Source organism: Microtus oregoni, unplaced genomic scaffold, assembly GCF_018167655.1.
Source record: "Microtus oregoni isolate MIOR12 unplaced genomic scaffold, Mior012 000007F_ref0000211, whole genome shotgun sequence".
NCBI lineage: Eukaryota > Metazoa > Chordata > Mammalia > Rodentia > Cricetidae > Microtus > Microtus oregoni.
Genome location: NW_024543066.1, coordinates 45,412,269 through 45,425,028, shown reverse-complemented (window position 1 = coordinate 45,425,028; position 12,760 = coordinate 45,412,269).

Genomic DNA, 12,760 nt, shown 5'->3' with positions numbered 1-12,760 from the left:
CCCATAAGCCTAAGGGATAGTGCCACCCAGAATGTCCTGGGCCCTCCAATATCCAAGTGAAACGACCTCCCAGCGACATTTCTACAGGCCAGTCTGACTTGTACAATCACTTAGTTGTGTCTCTGTTCTCAGGTTGTCAAGTTGACAGTTAAAATTTCCCTAGACACCTATGACACTGATTATCCAGTGGCCACGCCCAGAGTGACAAGGAACCTGAGCAAGGACAGGTACAAGAGCAGAAGAGAACAGGATGTGACCACAGAACATAAGGAAACTCCACTCCCTATCGCCTCTTGTTACCACCACATCAGAGACTCATTGCTTCATGTTTGCTCAGAAATGAAAACTGGGTCAAAAGTGGAAAGTTTCTTGCAGGTACAACTTCCCCTTCATGGGTAAATAAATATTGGTATTGTGTCATGGAATGCAGTAAATTATCTATTTTGAATGCTCATTAACAGCTGTTAAACTTTATTATTTATTAACATACTAATAATTCACTTAATGTTTTTTTTAAAAAAATTAAATATAGAACCACTAATGGATTACATTTAAATAATTAAGTGCAGGACAAGTGGAGTGGGACTGGGCAGTGCTCTTGGTTCTGTGGCATGTTTCCAAGGGGACAGACACACATGCCACTTATTGCATGTGAGGGGGCTCTGTGGTATGGTTAAGGGACAGGCTTTAATTGTAAGCAAAAGAGAGGAGATATATCCAGAGGTGTCTGGAAGGGTCCAGAGCGGAGAGAAAAGTAGACTGAACATGGCCTGCAGACTGGCCAAAGGCCAGGGCTGGGCGAGCAGGAGAGTGGGAGAGAATAGTGGAGACAGCGAGAGGTAGCATAGTGAGCCACTGCATCTTCCCGAAAAAGGCACGTTTGGACCCTGGGGACTCCCATGCAGAGAGCACAGAGACCATGGTCATGGAACCACAGGCACTCCAACTCTCCTACCTCAGTGCTGACTGCTGGGATTTAACATAGTAACTTCTCCAATGTGCCCTGTTAATCAGCCCTTGCCTGCTAGGCATATGGAGTAATATGATTTCACGGAGAGCCAGAGTGGGGGCTAGTGAGCGAGCCAGAGGTTTAGTAAATGTGAAGTGTAGAGTTCAGATCTCCAGAACCCCATGCAAATGCTGGGTAGATGGCAGCCCGCCTGTAGCTCCCGCCTTAGGAGGTAGAGATAGGAGCGCCCCAGAGTAGCTGGCTGGCAAGAACTAAGAGACATCAACCTCAAGCCTTTGTTTGTGTGGCTTTTTTTAACTTAATAAAATCCTAGTTTTTACCAAGCAAAGACTAATAATGTCAGCAGACAGAATCTGAGACCTAGAGCCAAGGTCAGCAACAACCTCCTACTTAGTGTTTCTACCAATGTTTTTGAAAATTTTTTGATTTGCAACTTTCTTTATTCTGTTACTATAAAACTGTTAGCACACTGGAAGGCTGAGCCTGTTCCCTGGCCATGGTCACTCACACTTGGCTCCAGAATGAACGATCTCTTATTTCCTTTGGGGTACACTCATGTTTTAAACACTGACAATGATAAATTAGGAATTTCCCCCTAAAATTTCATTTCTGAGACACAGTTTGCCCTGCTCCACATGCATTCAAAGCTAATTCAAGCCCAAGCAACCCCTGGCCTCCCATACCCAGCTATGTCATGAAGCGTGTTTGAATAAAAGTGATAGCAAAAGAGGAGTCATTAAGAGTTGCTAGGGGAGGAGAGAATAACCCCATTGTAGAAAGTGGGCTGTACATGGTGCAGCTCCAGCAGGTGAGAGTCCCAGGTCGCTAGGTGCAGTGAGAGGAGAGGGGCAAGTGCACGGCCCAAGCCAAGGCGAGTCCTAGGTTGCTAAGATATTCCTTAGCTTGCCTCCCTCGGTATTAACATCTGCCAAGGCACAGGGAGGGGGCCCATTTTTCTCTCTATCCACAAACCCCTCCACACAGCCCTATGTGTGTCAGCTTCTCCCTCTGAGCCCTAATGTCCAGCCTGCCCCTTTTTCCTGCCATTTATTTGTTTATTTATTTATTTATTTTGCAGCATCAATGGAGTTAATACCTTCGAGCATCTAATACAATGCCAGGCTTCCTCCATAGGCTGGGCAACTATAGGACATAGAGCATGCTTGAAACAAAGGCAAGGGCAAGGCATAAAAATGGGCTAGAGGAGGCTAGATAGGGGATAGAGACTTCAGAGGTGCCATCAGGGAGACTGAAAGCCCTTTGTCCGCCCGGGCTTAATTCAGCAAGAAAATGAGCTCAGTAAAGCTTCCATTTCATTAATTTGCAAGAGGCAGGTACTACACATAAAGCACATAAAAGGTCATGCAGCCTGCCTCCCCCTACATCTTCCCCTTACCCACTCTCTTGGAGCTTGATCTGGCCCACCTCCAAGTTCCTCTGCATCTCTCCTTTAATAAGCTTTCTCTTGTCCTGTAACTATCATATGTTTCTGTATGATTCATCAGAAAGAGATACTAGAATCCAGAAACCATATGCCTGCCCCCCAGACTCCTGACAGAAGCCTCCAGTTCCCAGTCATGTGACCCTGTACTGCCCTCTCAACTTCTGTGAACAGCCATAAACTCAAAAAACTGGCCACATCATAGACTTAAGAACCCAGATTTGAATCAGGGGAGAACCATAGGGGAATTATGGGGTCACAGGAAAAAGAAAACCAAAATCTGAGTGAAACCACTGGCCTGTGAGAATGTGATGTTAGATCCCAGGTGCTGCTCAGGCCACAGATCTGCAGAAGCCCTCCCCCTTTGTCAGACAGACTGAGCCCTGGGGAGACACTGTGAGCCTAGCAGACAGATTTCCCAGAGCCAGGATCCTTCATGGCAGCACATCCTTCACCTCACCCCTTTCTTGTCTCCCGAATGCAGGCTCTCTGTGATGCTTTCTCCATCCTCACAAAGACATAAGAAGACTCCATACCCCCCAATAGTGCACCTCAGTATCTCTCTTGAACCCTCACTGGAGACCTCTCAACACCAGCTGAGAATTCTAGCATGATTAAGGAGATTCGCTTAAGAGCTTCCCCCTTCTCAGCTGTCATCATACAATCTCAGTCATTGGAAGGACCAGGAGCTGGCCAGGGAGATGTCTGGTAGGCAAAGGCTCTTGCTGCCAAGCCTGAGGGCCCGAGTGTTACCCCTGACCCCACATGAGGGAAAAAGAGAACTAACTCCTGGGAGTGTGCTCTGACTTCCACACAGGTGCCTGGGCACACAGGCATCCTACCCCACACCAACATCAAATGTTAAAACTTGAACGACAATAGAGTTAGGGGAGGGGAAAGCCCGCCTGAAATGCATCCAACATGGAAATTCCAGAATCCTGTATTCAGTCACCTCGAAGTCACCTAACAGCTGCTCTTCTTCGAGAACCCCATATCCATGACCTTGGACAGTCTTGCTCTTTCCCTCAGCCTCTCTTTCTCTTAACCTGTGTGGTTAAAATTTGGTAAAACTTCCTTTTAATCAACTCTGTTTCATACTGACTGATCCTCAACTTCTTCTTTTCTAAGCTAGTCCCAGGATCTGGTTTCAGATGAATCAAAGTCCCTAACAATGATGGGAGGAACTCAGGCTGTTGCAGGTGACAGCATAGAACTGTGTCTCTGTCTACACCACCACTAACAGGGACAATATACAATGATGGAGGAAGGTCATTGGCTAATAAAGGAACTGCCTTGGCCCATTTTATTGGTTAGAAGATAGGTGGGAGGAGAAAACAGAACAGAACGCTGGGAGGAAGAGGAAGTGAGGTCAGTCTCGACAGCTCTCCTCTCGGGAGCAGACGCCTGAGAGAGACGCCATGCCCCGCTCCCGGGATGAAGCTCTGACCCAGGATGGACATAGGCTAGAATCTTCCTGGTAAGTGCACCTTGGGGTGCCATACACAGATGATTAGAAATGGGCTAAATTAATATGTGAGAATTAGCCTAGAAGAGAATGGGCCAAGCAGTGTTTAAATGAATACAGTTTGTGTGTTGTTATTTCGGGGCATAAGCTAAGCTAGCCGAGCAGGCAGCTGAGGTGCTGGGGACGCAGTTCCGCCGCCCCTAATTACTACAGTTAAAATTTGGTAAAACTTCCTTTTAATCAACTCTGTTTCATACTGACTGCTCCTCAACTTCTTCTTTTCTAAGCTAGTCCCAGGATCTGGTTTCAAATGAATCAAAGTCCCTAACAATGATGGGAGGAACTCAGGCTGTTGCAGGTGACAGCATAGAACTGTGTCTCTGTCTACACCACCACTAACAGGGACAATATACTGTGTTTAGACACCATGAGTGTCTAAAGACTGCTCAGCAGAGAGATTCAGTGTTGACAACTAGCTGTTGAACAGGACAAGACATCAGCATACCCCAGAGATGGAATTTCTGCCTGGCTGCCAACTCCCAAATAACCACTCAGAGACTTACTGTTAATTATAAGAGCTTGACCAATAGCTTAGGCTTGTTACTAACTAGTTCTTACAACTTAAATTAACCCATTTTTAGCAATCATGTTTTTATCTTGAGGTTTTAATACCTTTACTCTGTACTGTTCATGTTGCTTCTTCTCTGTCTGGTGATTCCTCCTTCTTCTTCCCAGTATCCTGTGTGCCTGAAAAATCCTGCATAGCTATTGACTGCTCAGTTTTTTATTAAACCAGTCAGAATGACACATCTTCACACTGTACAAAATTTTTATTCCACAATACCCCAAAAGCCCTTGGACCCTCACTCCTCTGTGGCTTGAATAGAATTGATATCTCCGCAAAGAGACCCAATGGGGAGGTTCGGGAAGCCTGATATCCCCAACTCTTTCCCTGTCAGATGGAGACATCACCATCTCTGCACAGCTCCAGGTTGGATAACACTTTGCCATGGTCCTGAATTCCCAAGAGGACACATGGGCTTCCTCCAATCTCTAAGACACTGGATTGCATCTGAAAGGGTCTGGATGGTCTTTGGAGTTGTTGTCTTATTCATTTGAAAACTCACTGTATGATACCTGTGATGAGTCTCCCCCAACCAGCAAAAACAGGGCCGAGGATTCATACTCTGGCAGGTCCAAAGCCAGATGCTGATTTTTGTTATAGTATGAGGGTCCACAGTAGTGAAATGAGAACTTATATTGTCTCATCACCTCTTAAGTCCCAGTCATGGGTCCCATAGCCACAAGGGTTCTTTTCCTAATATAGTTCATCTCTGGAGGATAATTACATATTAATTCCTTCTTACACTGCAGAACTCTAATTTTGAAAAACATCTAGCTGTAAGACTCTGTGTTGTAGTCAAGGAAGGCCTTGATACTGCTCCACCCTTATTTCTATGTATCTGCTGAAGGTACAGAAATGGGAGGCAGAAAGTGCCAGCCCTGCAGAGATATTAAAAGGGGGTGACAGCACCCCTGCTAAATGAGCACCTTATGGAGTGCATTGAGAAGACAGTACACTGGAGAAGACCACTCAAACACCATTTACAATCAATTGGGAGTCTTTTTTTTCAGCTGGTAGGGACTATATTCAGGTAGTTGGGACTCAAGTGTAGCACTGAGTGTTTAGAATAAGAGGCTTTTAAAAGCAAAACCCACATCTTATTATCTCACTTGGCAGCTGCATGGGTGATTTTGTGCAAGCAAGCAGTTTAACAGCAGCTAAGATAAGTGGTTAACTGGAGGGGGAGGTTTGCACAAGCAGGCAGTTCAACAGAATTTAAAATAAGCTAGTTGGGGTATCTTGACCTCTGGTTCCTAGACTAAAGTTGGGAAATTACCCATGGGATTTTCCATCAAGGAGATATAATCCCAATCAAACCTGAAATGACCTCAACAAGAATACAAGACGGGGCAGTTTCTACACTGTCTTGTTCTGTCACAGTGGGACAGTCCCAATGATACCCTTAGAGCGGGAAATTCATGACCTTTCATTCTAGAGTCATCTAATGGGAGAGTAATCAGGTCTGTGAAGAGAAAAACCTAACCTGGGTAGAGAAATTGCCTTCTCTGCTGTGTTCTGGAAAATATAAAAGGCAGATTCAACAAATTCCTCAGCCTGGGGAATTTAGACATTCAATTTACATATAAATGGAGACCAGGAGCTTTGGAGGGAAAAGAAGTTGGGAAATTTTAACTAGAGGATAAAACCTGAGGGGTGCAGAAGAGGAGAACACCCTAAGAAAAAGAACTAAGAGTCAGATCCTGAGACCCACCTTCACATGTCATCTCAAGGCTCTTTATGTCCACATGGCCAAAAGCTGAGTGATCTCTCACATACATGATTCTCAAGATCAACAGTGTGGCTGTTACAGTTGCTGGACTGATGAGTTCCTCCATTCTCATCTTGACAGAGACACAAACTGAAACCCCAGAGTAACACACTCAAGACTCCCATGAGCAAATTCTACCATTTTGTAAAGACAAGCCCAGATGTCACTGCCTGCTTGGAGGTGGGAGGATGGGACCAGACAATGTGTGTCCATGAGTTATAGGAAGGTTAACTCTGAGACACAACTATTGTGGTTTAAATAAAAATGCTGCAGGTCCCTGAGTAGCTGCAGTGGGCAGTGGGTCATGAGATATGCTGCAGATCCCCAAAGTGGCAGCAGGCAGTGGGCAGTGGGTCCCAAGAGCAGCCAGTCCCATGCAGGGATGGCACAGTTCCCCAAATGGTTGCAATGGGCCACGAGGGGCAGTGAGTCCCAGGCAGGGAGCTGCATGGTAGGTGAGAGACCTCAATGGGGCAGCCAGTCCCATGAAGAGAGACAGATGGATGGGCATGCCACAAGACAATGCCGCAGGTCTCTGAGGGTGGTTGGTCCCCAGGCAGGGAGCCACACAGCGGGTGAGAGACAGACAGATAGGCACACCATGCAGAGTGAGATTGGATATTTATTTAGTAGGTTATAGAGAGGAAAGAGGAGAAGGGGAGAAGAGAGAAGAGAGAGAGAGAAACAGGGGATAGGAGAAGAGCCACAGCAGCTTCCTCTCTGTGAGAGAGACAGAAAAGGGAGGGACTCAGACTGGAGGGAGAGTGGGTGTGGCTTGTCTCTTAAAGGAACAGCCCAGAACATTACAACAATAACTGAGAAAAATGAGAATGTAGACTGCCCAAGCCCACCCTGGTGTAAACCATCTTCAAGAAGCAGAGAAACCAGATACTTACAACTGACAAAATAAATTCTGTAAGAAAAGTGTTCTTCCTTGGACCCAGAGAATTGATCTTCTGAGTAATGAGCTCTCTCTACTTCCACTCTGTAGTTGGTGCTAATTCCATCAGTAAGATTAAGACCACTGTCACAATTTGAGCCAAATTTGAAGTATATAGCCCAGGTCTTGCTACACTGCTGAGGGTGGTGGGTTTAAATTAAAGACCAGCCAGAAAGTAGACTTGAGTTTACCCTAAGGCAAGAAACACCTGACTCCCTAAAAGGCCACAAATTGAGACCACCCAGGCACCACCCAGAAATGGGCCAATCAGAATCCAAAGGGAAAATACTTAACATTCCAAAGGAAACACCTAACTTCCAACCATTGTAGATAGGATTACCAGACGTCCCTTAGCCTAGCACACACCCATCCCCTTTCACCAAGATACCCCAGACAAATGTCAGCCAGTCAGGCATCCTGAACCTTAGAAATCCCCTCAAGCCAACCTCTGCTATAGTAAAAATTCTGCCCCAACTGAACTCAAGGCTTTCCAATCCTGTACCACTAGGGTCTAAGTTTAAGCTTGAATGAAAGATCTTTACTTTTACATTTGGATTTGAACTCCTTGGTGGTCTTTGGGAGACTCCATGATCTGGGCTTAACATAAGCAAGCTTGATATTTATTGGGGTGCTGGCAAGAACTGGCCTAAATCAGGTTAAAGAGACCAGCCAAATCCACTTCTTGGGTCCCTTCTAAGCAGTAAAATCACAGGTATTTTTACAGAAGAGAGACAATGGGACAATAAGACAATGAGACAATAAGACAATGGGACAGTAAGGAAATGGGACAATAAGGAAATAAAAAAAAAACCTCAGAAAAACATCATGTAGTCACCGCATGAACAGGGAGGTTAAGGTTGTTCTCAAAAACAAATCAAGGTCTGTAGGACCCAGCCAGGACAAGCTCAATAGAGGCCCCAGTCTCAGTAGTTTACCCTAAGGCAATATCTGGTTCCAAGAAAGATCACAAACTGAGACCACCCAGGAACAGATCATCTGAAGCAAATTCCTAACTTTCCAACCATTGTAGATAGGATCACCTGCCACACACATCCATTGCTTTTCACCAGGACACCCCTAGACAAATGCCAGCCAATCAGGGGTCCTGAAACTTAGAAATCCCTCACTGTAATGGTCTGTCCTGTCCCTTTAAGAGACAAGCCATGCCCACTCCCTCCCCCCATCACCAACTTCCAGCCTGAGTCCCTTTTCTCTCTCTCTCTCTCTCTCTCTCTCTCTCTCTCTCTCTCAAAGAGGTAGCTTTTATCTCTCCCTTCTCCCTGCTTCTCTCCTTCCCCCTGTCTCCATCTCTGTCTCTGTCTCACTGTGCCTCTCTCTCTCTCTGCCCTTTCCCCTTCTCCCCTCCCCTTCCATAACCCACTAAATAAATATCCAACTTTACTCTGCATGGTGTGCCTGCCCATCTCTGTCTCTCACCTGCCACATGGTTTCCTGCCTGGGACCCAGCTGCCTTCATGGCCTGCCGTGGTCTCGCGACCTGCTGCCTGCTGCCTGCCACTGCTTGGGAACCTGTGGCATGGTCTCATGGCCTGCTGCCCACTGCTGCCACTTGCAAACTTGCAGCATTTTGTTTAAACCATCACATTAAAACCATTACAACCTCTGCTATTATAAAAACCCAGACTCAACTGAGCTCAGGGCTCTCTGATCATACCAATATTTTAGATACACTGAGAGTCTGAATTCAAACTTGAATAAGAATAAAGGCTCTTTGCTTTTACATCCAGGATTCTGTCTCCTAGTTGGTTTTAAGGGAACTCCATGATCTGGTCATAGCAGGTCATGGGTTGGGTAAGGTTAGGTTCCGGGAAAGAGAGCAACTTCGCTCTTACAGTAAATAGAAACTTATTTTTAACCATACTGCATAATGGCTATGGCCTTCAAAATGGAGTCAGGCAGGCTCCTCATGGGTACCTAGCTTTCCCTTTCATTCTTAGTAATGTGCTTTTACTTTTGTCTTTTTGTATCTTGTTCAATTCATGGTTTGCATCACAGAGCTGCTGGACAGAAAATCACAGGATGCAGAAACCCCGCTGGCAACAGGCTGGCCTCACTTAGCTGGGATTGAGGGAGTTCCCCAGGTAAGCTCACAGGTCTCAGACCACATCTGAAGAAGTCTCTCAAAGAGCTGCCTTTCCCCTGCAGCAGACAGTCCCAGCTTCCAGGACAGTTCCTCCCTTGTGGTGGAGAATGGACAAATTGAAGAAGGGGTGTGGTTTCATCTCACTGACTGCCAACACCTTCCCATCAGTGGAGATGTTTTCTAAGTAGACAAAAGCAGCCTTCCCTGCAGTCCAGGAACCGGGTAAATCCAGAGCTCACCACTAACATACCTGCTAAGAAGCTGATTAATGGAAAACTCAGACCAGAGGTATCTGGCCAGATGGGTTTGCAGGGCTTTGTTCTAGTTTTGCCTTTAAGGACGTGAATACCTTCCCCATCAAGGTTACTCCTGTTATAGAACTCTAGGTCTGATGGAGACTGAGTGCTGATGCTTCCTCTAATCCATCCCTTGAGCCTCTGCCCACACCCCTGCACGCACCTCTCCAAACATAAGAAACATAAAATGCTTCAGAAACTCATGCCAATCTAATGGTCGATTCTGTTTGAAATTGGCTCTCCCTGCTGTGGTCCAGCATCCATCAGGGGCTGCAGACACTTGCAAAGACAGAATGTTTGAGCCAGAATAGATCTTAGAAATTTCTCCCTGGAGCCGTGTGCTGATGTGCACCTGTAATCCCAGCACTTGGGAGGAAGAAGCAGGGAGACCAAATACTCAAGGCGTCCTGGGCTATGTTTGAGGTTACCTGGGCTATATAAGACTCAATCAAACAGAAAGGGAGGAAAGAGAAGGAAGGGAAGAGGGAAGCTGAAGAAACTGCCCAGCAGTTAAAAGCATCTGTTCTTGCAGAGGACCCAGTTCAGTTTCCAGCCCCTAAATCACGTTGATCACAACTACCTAAAGCTCCAGTTCCGGAGGATACAATGCCCTCTTGGCCTCTGCAGTTACCTTCTCACATGGGGTATACACGCATATACTGAGACACACGCATGTGTGTACACACATACACACAAATAAATGAATCTATGAAGAAAGGATGGAAAATGTTTGTGCTACCTCCTGGTTTTTCCAGGAAGGGAGGGAAGACCAGCTTCAAGCAGGTAGTGGAAATGAGCAAAAGCCAAGCTAGGACCCCTCAGGCCGGCTCCCACCAGTCAGGGTGCTGCTCCTGGTGCTGCTGGAGAGGGAGTCGAGAAGCCTCACTAGTTCAGGGAAGTAGAAGCCCTGGGGTGGATGAGCAGACCCCACCTTGTGCTGTCACAGCATCTGAGACCTCCATCAGAGCTCAACAAGTCGGCTGGGGTTAGGACAGTCTCTTGTCCCCAAGGACTGGAGAGGAAGAAGACGGATGCGGGCTAAGGTCCTGCAGTATGCTCGGTGGCTTTGCCTCCTTCAGGATCCACAGTAAATCTGAGGTAGTGTGTGCCCATGTGTGCACATGTGTTTTATAGATAAGAAATGAGAACTTGCTTTGTTCTTAATCACACAGAACTCAGCAGCTGAGCTGGGTTTCTAGAACAGAAATGCCCAGTGTATAGCCTGCCCTGCTTCTAGCTCAAGAGACTGAGGGAAGGTCAAACCTCAAGTTTCTTTAGCCAGACCCAGGAGCAGAGAATTAATACATTGAATAAAATTATTGCTGTTTATACTGACAAAGGACAGGATAAGTCACACCACAAACTATGATAGAGGAAGAGATTGACAGGTGAGGAGGATTCACCCCCAAGTCCATACAACACAAAGACCACTTTACCTGGTGCAGTGTCCCAGGGAGTAGGCTGGGCAGGGCCAGAGCACTGGCAACACCGTGAGATCACAGGGTCTGGAGTGGCAGAGTAAGCCACTTTCGGTGTGGTTTCCCTGCGTGTATGTCTCAGTGTGTAAATGAGAGTAGTGCAGTCTGCTCATTGTTCAGGCCAAGGAGAGAAGTGTGAGAAGCTGCACGTGGCATTTCCAGTATGCAGTCTCTGCCGGGAAAGTGAGGACCACAGAAGTAAGGGCAGTTTTGACTGGGATTCCAGGCTGGCGTCTGGCCTGTGCGGGGCTCACGGGGTGGCAAGGTTTTTCTGTTTGGGTGATGTCTGAGGCAGGTGTACAGAAATTCCCTGGTGGGGACTGTTCCTTTTTCAGTCTCTTAATAAAGAAAGCCTCCTATATATCACGATGGTCCATAAGACGGTCAGCTGGAAGAATCTAGAACTACCAAGGAGATGGACCTATGGCTAGCCTGTGGGACATAGTCTCATTTGCCTTGAGGTGAGAAGACTGGCCCATTATGGGTGGCTCCATTCGCCTCCTCGAGTCCTGGACTGTGTGTGGAGAAAGGAACTAGCCTGCACTCACTCTTCTCTGCTTGCTGGTTGTGGTGCCACCTGACCAGCTGCTTCAGGCTTGGGCTGCCTTGACTTCCCTGCCATTGGGAAGTATACGCTAAAACTTTCTCCTCAGCTGTCTGTCAGGGTGCTTTGTCACACCAACAGGACTAGGAAGACAGACATGCATGACACAACCTGCTTACAACTGATGGTTACATCCAACAATTAGAAGTTAAACAAATCCAATTTTGACAAGCAACAAAGGGTCTAAGAGTTCATGAAGATAATACAGATAACCTATAACACATGGGGAAAGTGATCAATAAATTAACCCCCAGAGGAGGCACACTAAAACCATTATGATTTTCCTGGTGAAGCATTTCAGTAGTTAAAGGGGCTGGACAGACTGCTCAGCAGTTAGGAACACATACTATTCCTACAGAGGACCTCAGTTTGGTCCCCAACATGCCCTTCAGGTAACTCACAATAGCCTGTAACTCCAGCTCCCAGAGATCCAGCACCCTCTTCTGGCCTCTGTGGGTACTGCATTCATATGCACACTCAAGCACAGGCACACACAAACATAGAAAATAAAGTAATAAATTTAGAACTAAAAAAGGCCAACACCACCAAGTGCTGATGAGGGCTGAGAGCTACTAGAACTCTCTTCCAGGAATGATGGGTACGAGAACGTTATAACCACTTTTAGAAAACAGCCTTTGAGTTTTTTATAGAGCCAAAGATACATCAACCTATGACCCTAAGGTGTTTACCCAGGGGGAATGAAAATGCATAAACCTCAAAAGGATTTGTCCAGAACCACTCAGCATTGAGCTTTCCTTAGTAACCTCAAACTGGAAACAATCCAAATCGTTTATTAGTGACAGGATGGATACCCAGATTGTACCACACTGACAATGCAGAGGAAGAAACCACTGGATGAGGGTCAAAGTAGGTTGCCAAGCTGATGCAGCAATACTCAAAGACAGATGTGCTGGGAGATCCCATTTGCCTTCCACTCTGGAATGGACACACTCATGTGGTACCGAGCTCCAGAACAATGTTGCCTGTGGTGTGTGTGGAATCACTGGAGAGGGAGCAGGCAGGAGTGATGGTGTGCTCTGACGAGGGTGTGTGTTATATCACTGTGGCG